Raw genomic sequence first — 20,986 nt, forward strand, 5'->3', positions numbered from 1 at the left:
AGAAGCCTAGTGTACTTGCATCAAACCTGGGTATTCCATCTACTTTTCTGTTGGGTGCTTTCAGTTTTAATTTCAGTGTGGCAATGGGGAGCTTGTGATCACTACCAATATCTGCTCATCTATAGCTTCTTACATTTCTCAGAGTCCTCCTTCTCTCTTTATTAATAGCTATGTGATCTATTTGATTTTTGTAATTGCCAATGGTGAAGTCCATGAATATTTATGGATGCCCTTGTGCTTGAAGAATACCTCAAATAACTTATCAAAATCCATTATCATTTCCAAATATAAAAAATATTCTTGTCATCCCTTTGGATAAAAAGTAAGATTTTAACTAACTATGAGTAAATTTGAAAAGGGATTTATCAATGGCAATACAAAAATAAAAAATAAATTTGGTGGCAAGTAATCAAATGAACTTTATTACTCTACTCAACATACAAATCTGGTGAAGATAAAACAAGGCAAAAAAGCTGCATTGGTTACGTACTCCATTGGTAAACAATAAATAAGACTTAAAGACAGAGCAGAGCTTCATTCCATGTTTCATATTTTCTTATATTGACTATCTCCAGATCACAGACCTTTACAAATCATGGTGGCTGGAAAGGATAAGTTTCCAGTAAACTGTAGTACCATTTTGTATGGGTAATATAAAATACATCACCTCCTCATATGCTAGAATAAAAAATAAAAGCAAAAAAAGGAGTTCATGATACTGGAATTAACTACTAGTATGTTAACATTAGTCACTTCAACCAAATTGAGAATCAATTCAGTGGGGTTCAAATTTAGATTCAATGAACTTCTCAATTTCTAAATATAGAAGAAAGATGAATTTAAAACTTTGATTATTTCATTTGTAACAGGGGTTACTAACTCAATGGCCAAGAGAAGATAGGGCTCATGTTCCCTTGCAGCTATAAGGATACTTGAACTCGCACCAAATAAATTACATTTACAGGGTATACAGTATTAGGAACAACCTATTCAGAAATAACAGAACACCGTAATGTACAGTATTATGCTTTTTAACTATGAAGAACATAATTTTTGTCATCTTGATATTACTTCAGTGATGATTGAGTGTAAGGAACATCTTTTTCAAGTAGAAACCTTTCTAAAGGTTGCTTTAAGGGCTTATAAAAGCACCAAAACCAAGGGTGGGGTGAGATTCAACTTTAAAGGACATCTGCCTAGCAAAGTATTCTATTGGTCCTTTTCTTAAAGAGTTTCAATTCCCTGTTGTGTCATTTCACAAGGAACCATTATCATCATTCCTAGTAGAACCTATTCCCCTTCCTGTAGAACAATAAATGGGTTTGCTAGGCTATAAACAAACATCTCCAGTAAAGAATAGGGAAAAAAATTAAAAAAGATAACTCACTGCAGAAGCCCCATTCACTTTATAAAGAGCAACTGAAATTTTCTATAATCTATGGAATTCTTATCAATATTCAGTTCTCCATGATAAACCTCTTGCCTAAGAAAATAACTGGCCTACCTCTCTTCATAAATGTTCTACACAAAAATTGGGACACAATAAGCTCTTTAAGGGTAGTAAAATATAATTGGGTCATATTTCACATACAGTATTGTATTCTAAGAAGACTGGTTTACAAACAGCTCTTATTGGAGAAAAAAATGCAAACAAATTAAACCTATCTTCGGCAAATAAGAGGGTTGGGAATCAGCAATCTCCAAAGAGAAATAGTAAATAATGTTTATGCTGTAATATTTTCTAAGAAGTGCTGGATGACAGATGTATGCAAGGTGGTAGATCTGGTACAGATGAACCAATGCTGAAAACTTAAAACTATACGAGTGCAAAGAAATTTACCATGAATAAGAACATCATAAAGAGTTTAAGGTATAACTTTACCTCCCTAAAGGGATAAGCTCACCTCCACACAGTAATAAAATCAATAATCAACAATACTACACATTTCTGAACAGTCTTATTTTCTCCACATACAGTTCAACAGACAATAAAACAGTGAAATTATTAGTATTAGGTCTTGTATTTGTGACTTTTACCATCAAAGGTTTAACCTGCCATAAATTGAAGGTTTCAGCTGTTGTTTAACTCTACTGACAAATTTTATTTTTGGATGATTAGCCAAATTAAATGCAATGAATCGCTACGGGACCATATTAAATGCAACAAATCACTACGGGACTTCTTACAATTGGCCTTCCTGGAATTCTTTGTTTTCTTATTAGGGAGAAATGTCAAAACACAATCAGAGGAGGAGGAAGAGCTGTAAACAGAAGTCGAGGGTAAAACCAGAGGGGCTTGGGTTACTGGCACAAGGACAACCGGAGCCTAGGGCCTATAGGTCACAGGTACAGTGATAACCAGTAAGGGTCTACATGCACATGGGTGATGAGCACTGGGTGACACACAGGTTTCACTGGCTCCAAAAACTTTATACACCTTTTCACCAGCTTCGTCACTGGCACTCTCATTGGAGGGGATGCTTGTTTGACTTAGTAGCCTTCTAAGGCTCCGAAACTGTGCAAGAATCACCACTGGAATCACTGGCACTGCACTGGGAGCACGGGGGCTAAGTACTGCTCTGTAGCTTTAGCTACCAAATCCCTCAAAACTAACATAGAAGACTAGCCTGCAAGACCTATGGAAGGCCAAGCCTTTCATAAAGCTTCAAAGATCGCTCATGAATGGATGGCAGAGGCAAGGAATAGGACAATGACCTACAGACTGACCATATATACATATGATAAGTGGCCAAACCCCACTGCATCAAGCTAGAATCAGGGAGGGCTAAGCAATGGATGCTAATGACTTGGCAGGTAGACCTATAGGCTCCCCCAAACACCCCATAATGAACTCACAAGGATGATGAGGTTTCAGGCACTACTAAATACAATTGAGCTTGAGCAGGTCTCAAACTCCCGTCCAACGGATTGCCAGGTAGAGACGTTTCCAAGAGGCTCGTCAGTGGCAGTCTACAAGAACTTCCATCACAGGTTAATATGTGGTGATCACGAGGAGAACCCGACACTCTACCAACCCTGAAAAATTCAGTGATGTAGATCAGAGTTCTAGCTGCTCCTGAAGCTTCCCAGGCACCAAGCTAGAGGCGCTTACCCAGAAGCTTCAGTGCTTGGCAGAATAAATGGGACGACCAAAGTACTAAACAATATCTTTGGCACTGTCTTGGACATTACCAAGAATGACACTGGAGAAAACTTAGCCTTCTTTGCATCTCAAAGAATGCCCATCACTGAATGGGAGGCCACAATCTATACTTGACACATGATGATGATTGCGAATAATCATACCGCCTAAAAAATATGCAGAGAATGTGGAGCTACAGCTAGTTTAGCCATGAACCAATTGAAGCATTCACCCTTTCCCCGGATTATAAAATTCCTGTTTTCTTTCCATCATTAACAAGAAGCCAAATCAACCATTCAAACTGAAAGTACGAGAAAAAGATTAAATAACCTGTGGATAAGATGCAACAGTACATCTGTAATCATTGGAATCGAAGGCAAAACTGAAGTGTCTTCAACACGAGTGTGGCCGGGGCTAATCTCCCATGCTCACCATCTATTGTTATACCTCGTTAACAATTTCAACAACTGTTCCAACTCTGCTGAAGACATTAACTATTCTGAAGGTTAAAAGATTTGTATATGCATAGAAACAAATTCAAAAGTTAACTTTCTAATGAAGTATGTACATACTATAATAACTAAAAACACAAGAGTAAGTAGCAGAATGAAATACATCACACAAAGATGTAATAATTCATTTAAAATTGTCTCTCACTTACTATATACCAATAGCTGAAACCATATCAACATAAACAATTACACTCTCCATAACTACTATACAGATACAGTATATGCATACTCCAAAAGAACATTACTGTACTGTACACCAAAAAAAAAAAAAAAAAAATACTAAACCTGCTGTAATATAACTTACCTCCTTCAAAGAATTTGCCCTCGATAAATTCCTCCACCCCTAATTCCTCTAAACCAATACCAATTAGTCTGACATTGGCCTCGGAAAGTTGTGGCACAAGGAGACTCAACTCCTTGGATGCCACTCGGCAGTAAAGTCATCCGAACCGCCGCATGAAAAAAATCACACAGCGTTGCTCAGCCCAGAAAGAGTTCATCTTCACTTCCTGAAATATACTTAAACTGATTAATCAAGTCATTGCAAAATTTTGTACAATAATAAAATGTACTTACCCTATCATTTACCACATTCTGAGTACTCAATAATAATTAACTATGTTTGCTATGAACATCAAGATTTCTGACAAAAAAAACAGCTTATGTATGTAGAGAGCAAAAGGACTGCAAATCAAATATTCTTTTCATTAACTTTTCTCTCTCCTTAATTTGACATATAAGTTTTCTTCCAAGACAATACATACACCTGATTACTCTACATTATACAGAAGATCAAGTATTTTTTTATTTTTTGTTTATGCAATCTGATGCGGTTGTTTCACAGTTGAGTATTATCCCACTTAAAATTGTAATAGCATACCAGTAAACAATAAAATTTTATTCAACAATTGTGATGATTTAAGTGTATAACATTATATAACAAATACAATTTTTTCAACCACTCCATGAAGATCATACTAGAGTGTTATAATTTTAAAGAATTTCGCTACTTGCAGAAGCTCTATCCACATAAACCAAAGTAACCTCCCAGAAGCTGTGAGAGAATTGCTTGGGTGCAAGCTAAAGAAAATGGATTCGACTAACCTCGAGAGGATCATAGTATAAATAATTGTAAGCTCAAAGAATTCCCAAATAATTTCTCCCCAAGATGTAAATACTAGTAGTCAGTGGTGAATATAACTTTCTATATGAAATTCTATATACAGTATAGAACAAGTTGATATGGGATATATATTGTGACTAATGTTGAGACTCAAAATGATATTTTAATTATAAAATAAATTTTTGAATATACTTACCCGGTGAATATATAATAGCTGAGCCTCCGGCGGCTCGACAGAAAAAAACACACAAAAACTCGCGAGCGATCGCTATGAAGGTTGCGGGTGTGCCCACTAGCGCCAACTATTGGCCAGATACCGCATATACATGTAAACAGACCCAATTTTTCTCATCCCGCTGGGTCTCTATCGGGGAGGAAGAGGGGGCCTTTAATTTATATATTCACCGGGTAAGTATATTCAAAAATTTATTTTATAATTAAAATATCATTTTTAAATATTTAACTTAGCCGGTGAATATATAATAGCTGATTCACACCCATGGTGGTGGGTAGAGACCAGAGTTAATTAAGTTTACAGCGTATATGCTTAGAGTTTTTGACAGTTATATCATAACAAAACCCAAATATATAAAGGTACCTGGTAAGGAAGTTGACTTAGACGATTACTCTGCCTTATTAGTCTGTCTTCCTCATGAATCCCAGCGATCCTCTTAGGATGCTGGAAGACTCCCAGGAGCTGAAGTATTAAGGGCTGCAACCCATACAACAGGACCTCATCAAACCCCTAATCTGGGCGCTCTCAAGAAATGACTTTGACCACCCGCCAAATCAACCAGGATGCGAAAGGCTTCTTAGCCTTCCGTACAACCCAAAAAACAATATTAAAAACATTTCAAGAGACAGATTAAAAAGGATATTGGAATTAGGGTAATGTAGTGGTAGAACCCTCACCCACTACTGCACTCGCTGCAACGAATGGACCCAGTGTGTAGCAGTCCTCGTAAAGAGTCTGGACATCTTTTAAGTAAAATGACGCGAACACTGACTTGCTTCTCCAAAAAGTCGCGTCCATAATACTTTGCAGAGATTTATTTTGCTTGAAGGCCACGGAGGTTGCTATAGCTCTAACTTCGTGCGTCTTAACCTTAAGCAAACATCGGTCTTTCTCATTCAAGTGAGAATGAGCTTCTCGTATTAAAAATCTGATAAAATATGACAAAGCATTCTTTGACATAGGCAATGATGGTTTCTTAACTGAGCACCATAATGCCTCAGATTTACCTCGTAATGACTTAGTACTAGCTAAATAGAACTTAAGAGCTCTAACAGGACATAATACTCTTTCCAGTTCGTTGCCTACGATCTCTGATAAGCAAGGAATATCAAAAGATTTAGGCCAAGGACGAGAAGGCAGTTCATTTTTGGCCAGGAAACCAAGTTGAAGTGAACAAGTGGCTTTTTCTGTAGAAAAGCCGATGTTCTTACTGAAGGCATGAAGTAGTTCACTGACCCTTTTAGCCGAAGCCAAGCACACTAGGAAAAGTGTCTTGAGGGTGAGATCCTTCAGGGAGGCTGAAGTAATGGCTCAAACCTGTCTGACATGAGGAACCTTAGGACCACGTCTAAGTTCCATCCAGGAGTTGCCAAACGACGTTCCTTAGAGGTCTCGAAAGACTTAAGGAGATCTTGGAGATCTTTATTGTTGGAAAGATCTAAGCCTCTATGTCGAAAGACCAAAGCCAACATGCTCCTGTAGCCCTTAATCGTGGGAGCTGAAAGGGAGCGAACCTTTCTCAGATGTAAAAGAAAATCTGCGATTTGGGCTACAGAGGTACTGGACGAGGACACAGATGCTGACTTGCACCAGTCTCGAAAGACTTCCCACTTCGACTGGTATACTCTAATGGTAGAAGCTCTCCTCGCTCTTGCAATCGCACTGGCTGCCTCCTTCGAAAAGCCTCGAGCTCTTGAGAGTCTTTCGATAGTCTGAAGGAAGTCAGACGAAGAGCGGGGAGGCTTTGATGGACATTCTTTACGTGGGGCTGACGTAACAGATCTACCCTTAGAGGAAGACTTCTTGGAAAGTCTACCAGCCATTGAAGTACCTCGGTGAACCACTCTCTCGCGGGCCAGAGGGTAGCAACCAACGCCAACCTTGTCCCTTCGTGAGAGGCGAACTTCTGCAGTACCTTGTTGACTATCTTGAATGGTGGGAATAAATATAAGTCCAGAAGAGACCAATCCAGTAGAAACGCGTCTATGTGGATTGCTTCTGTATCTAGGACTGGAGAGCAATAGATTGGTAACCTTTTGGTCAACGAGGAGGCAAAGAGGTCTATGGTGGGTTGACCCCAAGTAGCCCAAAGACTCTTGCCCACGTCCTTGTGGAGGGTCCATTCCGTGGGTATCACCTGACCCCTCCGACTGAGACAGTCTGCCAAGACGTTCAAGTCCCCCTGGATGAATCTCGTCAACAGGGAGATGCCTCGATTTCTTGACTATAAGAGAAGGTCCCTTGCGATCTCGAGCAGCGTGAAGGAGTGTGTGCCTCCTTGCTTGGAGATGTACGCCAAAGCTGTGGTGTTGTCTGAGTTGACCTCTACCACTTAGTTTCGAAGAAGCTTTCGAATATCATCAAGGCCAAGTGGACTGCTAATAGCTCCTTGCCGTTGATGTGCATGCTCTTCTGACTTGAGGTCCACAGACCCGAGCATTCCCGACCGTCCAGGGTCGCACCCCAACCCAAATCCGACGCGTCTGAGAACAACACGTGGTTTGGGTTCTTGACTGCTGGGGATAGTCCCTCTCTCAGACTGATATTGCTGTCCCACCATTTCAGACATGCCTTTACTGGTTCGGAGACTGGGAATGATACCGTCTCTAACGTCTTGTCCTAGTTCCAGTGAGAGGCTAGATGGAACCGGAGAGGCAGAAGGTGTAGTCTCCCTAGTGAGACAAACTGCTCCAGGGATGAGAGAGTCCTTACGAGACTGTTCCAATTCCTGACTGAACAAACGTTCTCTTTTCAGCATTAGTTGGACTTCGAGCAGGGCTTGTTCTATTCGGGTGGCAGACGGAAAAGCCCGAAAAAACTGGACTGCGAATCTCCATCCCCAAATATAGAATAATCTGGGATGGGATCAGTTGGGACTTTTAGGTTGACCAAAAGTCCCAACTCCCTGGCCAGACTCAACGTCCAATGTAGATCCTGCAGACAGCGAAGACTGGACGATGCTCTGAGAAGCCAGTCGTCCAAGTACAGGGAGGCTCGGATCCCCGATAGATGGGGGGATTTTGCCACATTCCTCATGAGCCTCGTAAACACGAGAGGAGCAGGACTGAGGCCAAAGCACAGGGCTCGAAACTGGTACCCCACATTCCTGTAAACAAACCTCAGAAACGGTTGGGAATCCGGGTGTATAGGAATGTGGAAGTATGCCTCCTGAAGGTTGAGAGAGACCATCCAGTCGCCTTCCATTAATGCTGTCAAGACAGCCTGGTAGACTTCATCGTGAAGTTTGTCTTGACAATGAACACATTGAGCGCACTTGCCTCTTACGTACTCCTGCAGTGAACATGGCTGCCAGATCATTGGAGCCATCCCTGAGGGACTTGTTCCTGCAGAGAACGTGGCTGTCAGATCATTGGAGCCATCCCTGAAAGCCTAGTTTATGCATGACATAATTGTACAGTAAAACTTCAAACGCTCGAAAAAAAACTCCTAACAGGAGATGGTCTAGCTCTGAAGTCGACCATAAAATCTTGGAGCGTCTCATGGCCAGGCGCCAGGGAGAGTCTATGAGGTTTGAGAAGTCTATCTGGGCAGAGGCAGGAACTCCCAAGCCGAGAACTTCTCCCGTGTCATATCAGACTCTCGCTCTATAAGCCAGCTTAAAAGTAGGGAAAGCAAAGGCTGTCTCCCCCAAACTCCTCCTGGTGATTAACCAGTCGCCTAGCAAACGTAAAGCTCTCTTAGAAGAGCGAGAGAGCACTAGCTTATAAAACAACGGCTTCGAAGTAGCTAGGCCTAGTGTAAACTCTGACGTTTAGGCGAACGAGGAGCAGCAGTTACAAAAAGATCCGGACAAAGATCCTTAAAAATCAGCATGATTTATTTAAAGTCCATAGAGGGCTGAGCAGCTTTAGGCTCCTCTCCGTCTGACAGAGTCCTCAAGGGAATATCAGTAGGAGGAGGATCAGCAACTTCCTCATCTGAAGGAACCTTGTCCGACAATAGCCGAGTCTCAAGCAAGGGAGAGACCTGCCGTGGTGGCAATGCTTGACAAGCAGAGTCCACACGCAAAGGAGCAACAGTATAAGTCAAGGACGCTATGTCATGTAACTGCTTAAAGGACTGACCAGTAACAACAACAGGTGCGGGAGGACGTTCGACGTCAACTCGAGACTGCCTTGACTGCTTAGACTGAGCAGTCAAAACAACTCTTGACTGCGGTGCTTGACGCTCAACGTCAAAACAAGTCAACTATGCTGGTTGGTGAACGTCCTGAACGTCAACAAGAGCAAGCGGCAGCGGCTGAACGTCCACAAGCGGCTGAGAGTCAACACGGGACTGCATCGAGTGAGGCTCTACAAAACACGATTGACGTGACTTTGTAACGTCAATGTCAACAGGACGAGCAAAGGCTCGTTTGGGCGGCTGACGGCCAAGATCTCGATCAGCTAAGCGGCGAGGATCATCGTGAACCTGCTCAAGAGAATAGTCCTCCATAAGAGAGGCAAGCTTATTCTGCATGTCTTGCCGTACAACCCATTTAGGATCAACGGGAATGGTTGCGGTAAGAGACGAGGGTAACGTCTGTGACTGCAAAACCTAGCCTACAAAAAGACTCTCGGAGCCTGTGTTACGCTTTTGTTTAGGCGGCGAGCAGTCTTCCGATGACTGCATAGGGTCAGAGCTGTCCTAATGGTTAAAATCAGGACGCTGGACCTGTCCTGAAAGGACTGACTTTTGCTTAAAGGGTCTCGAAACCTTGTTCCACGGTTTCTTATGCGAAAAGCCTTAGGATGACGAGGAGAAAATCGTCTCGCTCGTCTTATGGTAGGGGCGGTGTTGATGAGACACGCCTGAAACCATAGAGGGAACGTCTGTTCGCTGATCAAGTCCTCTCGAACCCATAAGTCGTACGACATTACTTCTCCCCTGAGCTTGGGAGCTTGCAAGAGGTCTCGGACTAGGCGAACGACAGGCACGAACAGACGAACCTTCGGTCGCAACACTGATAACACTTTGCGCAATTATCACTTTATCACTACGATTTTCTGTTTTGCACTTACTTCACTGAAATCGAATTTTTCAACAATTCACAATAGGTATGAATAAAACTGATTTCTACCTGAAGCACGCAATTCTACCCTCATCAAAAGGTTATAATTGCAAAATCAGTCGTATAATGTAAGCACATTAATACAAGCAAAAAATAGTAAACATATATTAAGATAAAAAGATCAGTGGCTGGGAAGGAGACTAAACACTAGTTCATTCAAAACTACGTTTTAAATCTCTCACCGTACAGTGCCTTGGGACGAGAATAAAAACTAAAAACGTTTTATCCTTTCTCCCCGTACAGAGACTAGGGACGAGAGTAAAAAACTGACTCGAGAACAACGTTACTCGCTTGGGACGAGAATAAAGATCGGAACGTTCTCTCTCTCTCTCTCTCTCTCTCTCTCTCTCTCTCTCTCTCTCTCTCTCTCTCTCTCTCTCTCTCTCTCTCTCTCTCTCTTGATTTCGCACCGAAGAGAAGAGCCCACTTATCTTTCGTCAATAAACAGGTTATTTGACCAAAGGAAAAAACTGAAAGGTTTTTCAATTAACAAGTTCCTTTAAAATAGTATTTAAAACATTTAAGTTTGAAAGAAGAATGAACAAAACGTCAGAATCGATTAACTCTTTCTGCAAAGTGAAACCGTGATTCTCTCTCTCTCTATCGTAACGATAGAGCGCAAACTGCGTAGCATAAATAAACTAAACGTTAGTTCATCTTTGAAACAGTACGAAGACTATTCAAAGAAAATCTTTCATAAAATATCTACTAAAAAATATTAATTTAATAAGTTTTAAATCATTTGCTCTGTAAAAGTTATTTACGATTGAAAGGGCTCAACGTTGTTTAACTTCGGTTTCCAAGATAGGACCGCCTACTCTCGGATTAGAGGAGGAATAGGAAAGGTCGCATATAAACAAATCATTAAAAATTTATCTTGATGTTTATTATAAATGGAAAGCTAATCGAAGAGGCCTAATAAAGGCGGTTGAGATATAAAATATATAGAGGAAAATCTATAATTAATTTATAACGTGATAAGATAATTGCTAAAAGCCTAAAACACACTTCCGTACTAAGGGAAGGGTCGGCCATTTAAAAGTCAAAGAAAGTCCAAAAAACAATCCAAAGTCATCAAAAATTAAATCTATCCAAAAACGAGTTCAAGATTTAAGTTGAAGATAAAACACCTGCACTGCGAAAGCTCAAACCAAAAGGAAGTACTTCACCAAATATGTTGAGAAAACTCCAGGTTATACAGCGAGTATTGATACGTCTTGTCGTTAAGGCCGACAGAAAAAAATTGGGTCTGTTTACATGTATATGCGGTATCTGGCCGATAGTTGGCGCTAGTGGGCACACCCGCAACCTTCATAGCGATCGCTCGCGAGTTTTTGTGTGTTTTTTTCTGTCGAGCCGCCGGAGGCTCAGCTATTATATATTCACCGGCTAAGTTAAATATTTAAAAACTAATTTTATTACAGTTAAAAGGCACAAAAATATTTATATCTAATCTTACTGATTATTTATATGCACCTATTCAATCTTACTGACATCTCATAGAATTTCACTGAAAATTTTGTCCAAATAATAGGCACACATGAAAATATGACAAATTTGGAAGAAATTTGTATTTTTCCTAACTATACAAACCTGAGCTCTTTGCTACGAAGTAGTTGGAATCTAGCCATAAACTTTGAACACAAGGTGTTAACAACCCTCCACTAGTTAGTGAGGGTAGTATGGGGTAGGCCAGACATCTCCCTCACACACTCATTCAGTACGTTCACTTTTGGTTGCAGGCACGACTTATAGGGGGCCAGGTAATGTCGGGCCAAGTATGAGTAAAGTTATGAAAAATCCAAATTACTTCAAAATTTGTCATTAGGAACTTGAGCTGAGAAAGGCACCCTGACACCTCATGAACTCTCCATTTGTTAGGCTGGGGAGTTGACGGCCTGACAATCATGGTGAATGAGCACATACTGAGCACTGTGACTTGGCCAGGTAAGAGTAAAGCCTGTTGAATATGACTTCCGACTTAACCTAGACAATACCCAACTCCTCCTAACAAGGAGAACGGGAACATAGCAAAATATATATATTTCAGATGACACAAGGGAAATGATATTTTCCTGCACTGAATGGTAGACAAGCTTGCAGAGACCTCCAGGTGCTGTGCCTAAAGAGATGGGAAGATGAAGGAAGAAAAGCCCTTCATTCTATCCATTCATCCAAGACTAACATCAGGTAACGTCTGCCCTCGACTAACTGCTACTTGTCCCGTAAGGTGCCGAGGTAGTTATACTGTACCATTTGTTGAGTGGCCACCAAAGGACCCAGAGAGAAGGTATCTAGGCTCCTGTGGGTTGCGTCTTGCAAATAATGTGCAGTAAAGGTGGTCTGACATCACCAGACCTCCACTAGTTCACCTGCTAGTACAACCTGTGAAACAGATAGAGGTCTTGTTTAAATGTTAGGGATGTGCTTACACCCTTAATGTCATGAACTCTGGGTCTAAGATCGTGTTGTGGAGAAATCAGGACACGATCAATGGCCTGCCGAATCCATGCAGAGATAGTATTCTTCGTCACTCTCCATTTGACCTTACCCGTGTTAACGAACAAACGTTTGATATGTGGGTGAGCTCTGGATGTGTGTTTGAAATACCGTTAATTTCAAAGAGATGGGTTTACATTTCTGTCCACGATCCCTCTTCACAAGGAAGAAAGGAAGAACATTTCTATCGTAAACTAAGTAGAATAGTTGCTCAGTATGGTACCTTACCTGCATCAAAGTCAAAGGGGAAAGACAAGAAAAAAAGACTGGACATTCTTACTCTCATCCTAGACTAACATCGCAGTGCCTATCTTAGATGAGATGCTTCTTGTCCTGCGAGGAAGCTAGGTATGCTTCCCAATCTGCTCAGCAGCTACCACTGGTCCTAGGGAAAATGTATGAAAGGACTTGTGGTTAAATTCCCTCAAGTAGTTGGCTGTAAAGGTTGCCTGGCATTTCCAGACTTGCTTTCAAGACTTAGGCAACTGAAAGATTCTTCCTGAAGGGTAGTGCTGCTCCCAATCCTCTAACTTGGTGAGTGTGAGCATACACAAGCTCTTCTGGGTCTCTTGCTACTTAGGTTTGTGCCCTCCTTATCATCTTTCAAAGCCAGAAGGAAATGGTGTTCATAGAGATCTTACACCTGCCTGTGTAGATAAACAGATTTTGGAGCTGTGGTCTGAAGGGTCAAGTCCGCTTCAGGTAGTATCTTAGTGCCCTTGCAGGGCAAAGAAGTAAATCATCTGGATCGTACCTGGGATCGTGTATGGCAAGGTTGAGTTTTGGCGACAAACCTAAAGACAAAGGAAAAAATCCTTCCTCCATCCCTATGTCAAATAAAATGCGATATGTTGTGAAGCTCATCTACTCACTTCACCGAAGCTAGGGGCAGCAAAAAAGCAGAAAAACTGTGTTACACCTGTGATCATAGTCGGATGGTTGCCTCACTGGTTCATAAGGAGCCTTCTTCAGAGCCCTAAGAACTCTGGTGACATGCGGGTTCTCTCGGGGGGTAGGATTGTTCCAAGCTCCTCATGAGCATCGACAATTCCCTAGAGGAGGAAAGGTCTAAGCTCATCAGCATAAAGACCTAGCTAAGGCTGAGTGATAACCTTTCAATGCAGAGGCTGAGAGGAGCTCTTTCTGCGAAGATAGACGAGGAAGTCTGCAATTCGTTGTGTAGGAATTACCTCTAATAAAACACCAATCTCAGATGGTCTACTCTACTTGGAATACTGTCATACAGGATTTGCGGAGGTATCTATACATCTCCCGTGCAGTGCCTCACAAAAAGCCTTTAGCTCAGAGGAGATGCTGGATAGTCTTTGACTCTGAAATGTCAGGGATGTCACCAATTTGAGGTGTGTCTGTTGGTGTGGCTGGCAAAGTAGGTTGGGCCATTGGTATTATTGTACTGTATTACAGGGTAATGTAACCTAGGGAAAAGACTACTTTTTTCTATAGAAAAAGGTCCGTTCTCTTTGAAAATTACACTCGTTCCTGTTGCAAATGAATAGTTTCAGAAATATATATATATATATATATATATATATATATATATATATATATATATATATATATATATATATATATATATATATATACATATATATACATATATATATATATATATCCGCCAATAATGGGGAACCCCCAGTGTGAACTTGGGGTTTTGGGTGGGGAAAACTTACTGGGAAAATGGTATACAATGATAAAACAAGCCTTTTCTTCTCTGTACATTACTTTCTTAGATGTTCGTTTGTACATAGCAGTTTTCGACCTTCTGCGCATAAACTCCTCCCACCTGTGCATAAACATCCTCCTCCACCAATATGATTACTCCTTCTCTTATAACCCCTCCCCATTTTACCCGCCACATTTAAGTACAGTATACGACTTCACCCGGTTTATTCAAGTATTTTACTTGATCCAGTACAGCTATACCATTCCTTTTAGGTAATACCCACGTATACGTAATGCGTTTGACACTCGAATTACACGTTTTATTATCCGATATCTTATAAAGTCACCTCATTTTATATTCCCATTAAATATTATTTATTATACACTCCATTTTATCTTGCTATTACTTTCTTTATACATTTTGTTTTTACCTTGTCACGCCCAAATTTCACATAAATACTTGCTCTGGACAAGTTTCCCTTTCTAGTTCATTCATATTTACTCTCTACACTGTTGTTATTCCGTTAACCAATCACGAACCTATACGTATAGAAAGTTTGCACAGGGGGGTTAATATTTCCCAACCCCCACCTTCCAATAAACCATTTTCAGTGGAAACCTTTATCAAAGTCAGGTCTTTTTAGTTCAAGTGAAGTCTTTTTGCGTATTTTACGATGGAAGTTATAGAAATTTGTAACGACTGCAGTATTCCATACTTAAAAGCATTTCGGTGAATTCTTTGATACGTCATCCAATGTTGATAATTTTCTTAAACCTCATAATGTAATAGGCCAACGTTTAAGATTGCTAAGACAAAGAAGAAACGGCGATGTGGATATACAGAAGTTAAGACGTAACAGTCATATCACCCGGTGACCCACAAGTTTCGTTGTCCTGGTCATAAAAGTAAGTCACTAATTTTTTTAATTTTAATGTGTTAGTTTTACTAGTTTTTGAGCGTGCGCAGCTCAACATTACCGCTTGCAAGTACATACGAGCTTGATGTTTTATTTTCATACAAGCGAAGCGAAGCGAGCCAGTGGTGGAACAAGAACCATTATATTTAGTGTTGCTAATGTTAGCGTAATTATTCTTTAATGTTGGCATAACATTGCTAATGTTAGCGGAACATTGCTAATGTCACGCTAACATTTCTAATGTTAGCGTGCGCAGCTCAACATTACCGTTTGCCAGTACTTGTGAGTGAAGTGAGCCCGAATTGGAACAAGACCCATTATATTTAAACATTTTAACAGAAAATATACGTTTTCTTGTAGTAAATAACTTGATTTAACCGGTTTTCACCTTCATTTCAACTGCAACAACAACAACCAGTTTGGCTACTTAAAGTTAGTCGAACTGGTTGTTCTGATTGTTTGCAGTTGAAATGAAGGGCAAACTCAGTCAAATCACGTTATTTACTACAGGAAAACATATATATGTTTTCCTGTAGTAAATAACGTGATTTAACCAGTTTTCACCTCCATTTCAACTGCAACAACAACAACCAGTTTAGCTACTTAAAGTTAGTTGAACTGGTTGTTCTGTTTGTTTGCAGTTGAAATGAAGGTCAAATTTGGTCAAATCACGTTATTTACTACAGGAAAACATATATTTTCTGTCTGAAATGATAACCTGTAATACAGTAAAACTTTACCAGGCCATTTAGGTAGTTCTCTAAGTCAGTGCCCTGTTGACAACTCTTCATATCAGGCCAAACGACAGAAAACCAAAGACCTCAAGATTGTCGCATTGATGTTGAAATGCATCCTCTCATGCTGCTGTTTGATCTGTGACCAGTGAGCAGAAGACTTGCAGTTTCTTGTTGAGCCTTGTCGCTGAGAAACCCCACAAAGTCAAAAGGTTCTTTGGCACTTGAGGATGAAGGGACCATTCTGTACCAACCACTTGTCCTGGCAAATAAGCTTTTGTTTGTTAATGTGTTCCACCACGGATAGTGTCGCTCATCAACGTTACCAAGTGGCCTATCAGATGTAAGGATGTTGAAATGATTGCAGGACCAGGAGTGCTCTCTTCAGTTCCAGCAGGTTGATGTTCAGAACTGCCAGTGATTTGAGCCTTCTGGAAGCATTGTAAATGTTGTAGAGGGTGTGCAGTATGTGCAAGTGGCAGTGTAGCAATCTGATTTCTTAGGTATGCTCCGCAGCCTTCCTTGATGCACCTGTAAACGGAAGCATTTCCTTCAGCCACCTGGCTGAATCATCCCTTACTTAAAGCACCAGTGAAGGGACAATGCATGTAACACGAGCTTCTCCATGGATGAGAAGTGTCCCTGTAACTTTTGCCACTATCAAGCCGGTAGATGTTACCGACACAGAAAAGGTCTCGCTACTCTCTTGAGTCTGCTGACACGATTGTTGGATGGGAAGGCTCTCCTTATCGGTGTGTCTATCTGCATCCCTAGGTACTCCATCCTCTGCTTGGGCATGGGACTGGACTTCTCTAGGTTTACCTCAGTCCCCAGGTCACAACAAAAGGAGAGAGGCTTGTCTAGTTGTTCAAGGAGCCTGTCTCTGAGAGGAGGATATGATCAGCCAGTTGCCTAGGTACCTTAAAAGACATATCACATAGGTGCAATCCAAAGTTGAGGTAAGTGTGAACACTCAAATCAACACTTGGGGGGGTTTCAATAGTCCAAAGCACAGGACTTTAAACTAGAAGACCTTCCCCCGAGGATGGAGCAAAGGAATATTTTGAAAAAATTATGAACTGGTATCTTAAAATACTTATGCATTTCTCAGGGACAGAGAGAGCATAAAATCATTCCTCCAAATGATAGTTCTTCAGCCCCCAGTCAACTTTTCCATAAGGAACATGAGACTGTAAAAGCCTGAAGACCCGTAATATACCAGATAAAATGTGCCATTATCCAGCGTCTGGAGAGGTTGATCCCCTGAGGGAACTGGAGCTACCCTTACTATGACCCTGTAACGGGGTCTGAGAAGGTTGAAGACGTTCTCTCGTCTTCGTCTTTGGAAGGCTGGCATTATCAAGAGAATTCACTGAAGACGATGTCAAAGGAATCAGCCTCGATGGAGAGGGAGGTCAAGGGCATTTCCATCTCTTACTTAAAGACGTAATAAAAGATGAAGCTACTGAAGAAAACTTAGTCCTAGATGTTGCTAGACCTTACAAAATCTTATCCGTAGACGGAATGCTCTCAAGACTTAAGGAAGGTAACAGTGTCCTTAAAGTGTTGTCCTTAACAGCATCACCATCTGAAAATACAATGTAGGGCTATCGTGGGGAGAAGCACAAGGACTACCGGCCTCTCTAAGAGGAGAAGATAAGGCCGCCTTACCCGGAGCTTGCCTGCATGGTAGGTCAGAGTATTTTTCCTTCTTTGTAATCCCACAGGAGGGAGACTGAAAAGGTTCAGAAGCTCAAGTACACGAGAGAGAAGGGAGTTTACTAAGGAAGCTTTCGCAATACACCAAGAGTACACTTGTACTACTCTGCCGCTGAAGTCAAAGTGGCTACTCCTTTAGCTTCTCTGCCAAAAAGTTGTAACTACCGCCACCTCGTTATAAATTTTAGTAACCGAATTCTCACCCTCATGAAATCATACAGTACTTCTATTAATGGGAATAAATATGCATTAAATAATACAGTCCATAATCAGAAATCAATTATAGTTATAATAGGATTGAATATGTTTATTTCCACTCATTATGAACCAGGCACAATGACTAGCATCTTACTGAACACTACCATGGAGGAAAAAGTGGAAATCTGAAAATCTCTGTAAACTGGATATTAAATAAAAATTGAGAGTAAAATAACAAACCTATTACATGATACATGAAGAAAATAACAGAGGAAAGAAAGTAAAACTGAGCATGCAGTGTTTGAGGCAACACAACCCTTTGAGAGGTTACAAAAAATTAGGGGCATTATTCACATCAAATCTACTAGCTTCTCACACAGATTATTACTTTAAAAATTTAAGTGTACTTTGAAATCAGAATGCAACTTCTCTCAACATCAAAATTCAACCACTCGACATGACAGTGAAAATCAATACATTGAATAGATTAATTGCCAGAGATCTCATTCACTCATTTCACAATGGGATCCCACTTTATTTTACAAATATTTGGTGAAGGAAAGTTGTTAAAAATCATACTTGCAATAAATGGATAAAAACCTGATATGCTGACATTCAAATTTCAATGACCAATGAAGTCATATACTAACCTCATAATAAAAGCAATGGCCTGTCTTCACATTCCACAAGAAAAAATGCTAAAACCATGACTCAATATTTGGTATTGGTGTTAAATTCAGCACTGGTTAAATCTGAACATACATATTCACAACTCTATCTAGGGTATCTAGGGATACAATTATTCATTCTACTGGGAAGTTTGACCTTCTATATATGCTAGAAACAACATTTTCAGAGGAATCTATGCCACAATTTACCTTATAATGAAAAGACTAGCCTGTCACCAGAAATGTTTGTAGGCTAACCCCACTGAGGATAAACCATAGACTAATTTGTTCTGTAACCTAAATTCCAGGGATAGAAGATGGTTATCATAGCCTCTGACGTACATCTCGAACAGTATAAGGGGGTGCAAGTGGAGGGAAAGCACCATGGGAAATCATGAAAAGGCACATTAGGTTAGGATAAGGAACGTAGGTTTCAATATTATAATCACGGGTGAAATATGGGTTGTCCAGTGCATTTTCCTTTATTTTGGATGGTTTTGTTCAAATTTTTTTTGCTAAAAAATTTATAGGTTTTGGACTGTCAGATATACATATAGCCTACCCTCCCTTCAAATTATTTGGATTTCAGCACAAAATAAAATTCTTTGTAAATATTTATATATATAGTCAAAACATATCTTAAAAATTCTTGCAAGTGATAATTATAAATACTATTTAACTGATGAAAATTGAACTTTTGTTACTCGAAAGTATCACTTTTAATTTCTTAAGCAACAGTAAACTGTGCCCTCCACTCTGAAGGATTTTGCCCATTTCCTAATGTAGTTACAGGGATATAGTCTAACCTAAAGTCAACTCCACCTAACCTGACATAAGCTACTGTGTCCTTACTTATCCCTGAACCCTCTCTCCCCTTTAGTTTATAAATTAAGTAGATTTTAAGGGATCACAGGTAGATTTACAAGTAATTTGTCTCGCCTAGTTAAAAGACACCTAAGTCGTTCTAAACTCACGGAAAACAATACTTCATAATGCTTATGACAAATGGTGAACAAGTAGAGATTTGTCACATATCGTGTGTTGTATTATATCATACCATATAATTTTATCTGCACATTGCCTACCCTACACCTGATTCTTTGTAAACTAAATTTCTATCTCAAACTTAAAAGAGTAGCCATCTTAGTTTGACCTAAGTCATCATATTACGATATCCTCTCAAACCATAGGCAAACATAAAATGTTAAGCTTGAAAAAAAGTGGACAAAAGCCCAGTGACAAACAAAGAGATAAAGCAAACAAGCACATATGCTATGCGCTGCAAGCTTCAAATTCAAACATCGCGGTAACTTATACAAAAATACAAAGATTAACTTCATTGGTTTAGTACAACACTTCTCAGTCATTTATAGTGCAAGTTAAACTAACCTCCTTGGTGTCTGCCTTCTTGACAACATTCTCAGCGATCTTTTCTAGCGACGACATTGTTCCCCGGGAGTTGTCACCGTAGCAAGTCACACACACTAGTGGCACTGGCTGCTGGCACTGTGTTTGACGTTCGATGGCACTGGCAGCCAGGCTCCAGTTAGTCTGCCTGAGATGGAGCTAATTGTTTACATAATGCATTGGACGTCGCAGTGTTGCCAGAACCGTCGTGTCCTATATCCGGAGGTGTTAGGAATCTCGTCAGTCTGACATGCAAGCTTCAACGGGATGATTTTTCACACTTTTTATGAATATGTGAAAAAAAATCTGTACTCATTATAGAAAGTTATAAAGTAAGCTGTCTCGTCATTGCTCAGGGCGGTATTGCCAGAACCATTGCGTTCTATATTCGGAGGGGTTAGGAATCTTGCCAGTCTATTTTAACGATGCAAGCCCAAAGAAAAAACTTTTTTTCTTATATACACACACACCTATATATATATATATATATATATATATATATATATATATATATATATATATATATATATATATATATATATATATATATATATATATATATACACACACACACACACACATATATATATATATATATATATATATATATATATATATATATATATATATATATATATATATATATATGTGTGTGTGTGTGTGTGTGTGTGTGTGTGTTCAATTTACGAAGTAACTAAGTACTGTAAGCTGTCTCGGTATTGTTATAGGGCACAAAGAACTCAGAACTAATGGAAAATTCTATATTTATAAATAAAATATTGCTCTTTATTTTACTATTTAATTGGATTACCGTCTCTGTGTTGCTAGATGGTCTGAACTGTCTCAAAATATTTTTAATCTAACAATAACAGAATTTTGAAAAAGTAAACTCATTAAAGCAAGAAATCTATGGCAATTCGTTTATATATATATATATATATATATATATATATATATATATATATATATATATATATATATATATATATATATATATATATATATTAAAATGATATGTTTTGTATGATTTACAGATCATAGACTCTATACGCTATTGTATGGTCGATACAGATATTAC

The 20,986-nt window shown here is 39.7% G+C and overlaps 1 protein-coding gene across 1 annotated transcript in view; it reads right to left on the reverse strand.

Moving 5' to 3' along the window:
* LOC137650145 (prostamide/prostaglandin F synthase-like) overlaps positions 1-20,096 on the reverse strand; it is a 39,018-nt gene extending 18,922 nt beyond the window's left edge. The window contains exons 1-2 of the mRNA XM_068383297.1: positions 19,891-20,096; positions 3,959-4,163 (exon numbers count right to left, since the gene is read on the reverse strand). The gene's annotated coding sequence lies outside the window, so the exon portion shown is untranslated. The remainder of the gene's footprint in view (positions 1-3,958; positions 4,164-19,890) is intronic.
* Between the last annotated feature and the right edge of the window lie 890 nt (positions 20,097-20,986).

This window comes from Palaemon carinicauda, chromosome 11 (genome assembly GCF_036898095.1).
Source record: "Palaemon carinicauda isolate YSFRI2023 chromosome 11, ASM3689809v2, whole genome shotgun sequence".
Classification (NCBI taxonomy): Eukaryota; Metazoa; Arthropoda; class Malacostraca; order Decapoda; family Palaemonidae; genus Palaemon; species Palaemon carinicauda.